This window comes from Musca domestica, unplaced genomic scaffold (genome assembly GCF_030504385.1).
Source record: "Musca domestica strain aabys unplaced genomic scaffold, Musca_domestica.polishedcontigs.V.1.1 5, whole genome shotgun sequence".
NCBI lineage: Eukaryota > Metazoa > Arthropoda > Insecta > Diptera > Muscidae > Musca > Musca domestica.
Window position 1 is genome coordinate 12,621,748 of NW_026712346.1, and position 2,490 is coordinate 12,624,237.

A 2,490-nucleotide genomic window follows, 5' to 3' on the forward strand; every position below is an offset into this window, starting at 1 on the left:
CGTAAAGATATGCTACTTAGCGTAATATTAGAATGTATTATGTATTTCATGCAAAGTGAAAAAAGAAAATGAGGCTTGCTCCCGGCCTCCGCTGAAAGAAATCAAAACAAACTAAAAAACTAAATAACAAAGTGGTCTGTTACAACAGTGTCGAACAGACGGTATAATAAAAATGATAGTTTTTATACCCTCCAACATATATTAACGTTGTCATTCCGTTTGAAACTCCTCGAAATACTCATGTCAGACCCAACAAAGTATATATATTCTTGATTCTTGATCAGCGTAAAATTCTAAGTCTGTCTGTCTGTCCGTCTGTCTGTTGTAATCACGCTATCTTTCGAACGAATTGAGATAGAAAGCTAAAATTTTGCACTATTCCAGTAGGCAGGTTAAGTTCGTTAATGGGCCATGTAGCCCCCATATAACGGTACCTCCCGATATTCGGTATTTTGATGATTTTAGCGACATTATTCACCGTTTATTTCAAGTTTCGAATTTGAATATGGTAATGGCTTATGGCGAACAATGGCAATGTAGGTCCGCGTCGTATAGACGGAACATAGGGAACTACAGTCTGTAACACAAAATTGTCTATGCAGGTCGAGGTCTTCGTATAGGCCCCATATATCAGTACCTCCCTATATTCGGTATTTTGACGATTTTAGGTGCAATACCCACCGAAATTGTTTGAGATGTGGTATTTGAAGTTCGTAATGGATGCTACAGCCTGTGACAGAAAATTGTCTATGCAGGTCCAGGTCTTCGCACAGCTCCGATATAACGGTACCTCCCTATATACGATATTTTGATGATTTTGGCTACATTATTCACCGTTTATTTCAAGTTTCGAGTTTGAATATGGTAATGGCTTATGACGAACAATGCCATTGTATAGAACCCAATATAACGGCTGTATTTGGTTTTTTTTTAAATTTTAACAGAATTTTTTAAGGATTTTATTTTTTGAAAATTTCCAAATTCGTTCCAAATGGTGGAGGGTATTCAAAGTTCGGCCCGGCCGTACTTACTGCTTTTTAACTTGTTAAATATAATTTATGCTTAATGTATAGTTTATCACAGATCGAGTGCTTAAAGAGCTTTTTTTGTATAGTAAAATAACATTATCACCGATAAATGTATCGAATAATACTGATCGAGTGCTCAGTGAGCTTATATATGGAAACAATTATATGGAACCTTATGTGGTATGTAAAGTTGCTATATAGTATACAATGTAAATAAGAATAAAATTATTTATCTATCCTCTGTGACAGCCAGATGCAATTTTTTGTAAAATTGTGGCAAGTTATGGTCAAGAAGGCTTTCAAGCGTTTCGTTCAAGATTCCTACAGATGATAGGTAGGAGGATTGTGACCAGGAAATTTCTTTTTCGATTTCATATATTTCTTTCATCAGATAGTTTTTATGCGTGGCAAGTTTTTCGACAAATGTTAATTGTTGGCGTTGGGTTTATTCACAAAGAGGAACAACATTTGACGCAGTATAAATGTGGGTGTTTGAGTATTGTTTATGTTCATTCATTAAATTTTTGTTGATACATTTCCTTATAATTTTTCTTTCCAGGACTTCCAATTCTTTGGCCACTGTTGGGGAAATAGAGAACCAGATCGGAAATCCATAGAGCAAAATAGGACGGATTGGAACCTTGTAGAGGAGAAGTTTCGTTTTTTTGCATGATTAAACGGGCATGGAAATTAAATTTCATTAAGTTGTTGAATTGGACGCCGAGATATTTGAAAGAGGTTCTGAATGGTATGTTTATGCCATCCAAGGACAGTTGTAGTGATTTGCTCTCTGGGACAACGTACCATGGGCATTTTCCGGAGGCGTTACGTATACAGATTGCAACAGACTTCTCGGCGTTTATTTGTATACCCCACTTTTTGTAGTAGCTGTCAATGTTCTGAAGGTGATTTTAGGGACGAAAAACGTTCTTGATGTGAAGAAACTTTTCATCATTTTTATTAAGTATGGGTCAGTGCCCATTTATATTAACTTGTAAATGATTCCGACGTGACATATTGAGTTAAAAGCTCTTTGAATGTCTAACGATTTTGCCACGGTACACATTTTGTTCCGCAAATTAGAGGTTATATCGTTATGGAACTTGAGAAGAGTATGATGGGTGAAATGTCCAGGTTTAAATCCAAATTGGTAGGCAGAGATCGGATCTATTGTGAGTTCATTAAAAATTTTTTCTTTCAGGATTAACTCGAAGATTTTCCCAATGTTTGACAACAGCGAAATTGGCCGAAAGTCAAACGCAGCGTTCGGCTTTTTTGATTGGAATGATTTGGGCGCGTTTCCATTGTATTGGAAAATACCCATTGTTGATGCAATTGTTGAACAGACAAGTGAAAAATCTTACTGCTGTGTCCGGAAATTTTTTAATTATAAAGTTTGATATGCCATCGGATCCACAAGAACTTTTTGAATTGGTAGTAGCAATAACACTCTTTACTTTTC

The 2,490-nt window shown here is 36.0% G+C and overlaps 1 long non-coding RNA gene across 3 annotated transcripts; it reads left to right on the forward strand.

The window, feature by feature from the left end:
- On the forward strand, positions 1-1,747 carry LOC109611714 (uncharacterized). Of its 3 annotated transcripts, none has more exons than XR_009343511.1 (5): positions 1-134; positions 1,074-1,208; positions 1,278-1,362; positions 1,420-1,512; positions 1,588-1,747. It is a non-coding gene; the product is annotated as an uncharacterized LOC109611714 (long non-coding RNA). The 3 variants fall into 3 exon arrangements; XR_009343510.1 differs by having other exon boundaries at positions 25-161; XR_009343512.1 differs by having other exon boundaries at positions 30-161; positions 1,084-1,208.
- Positions 1,748-2,490: the final 743 nt, after the last annotated feature.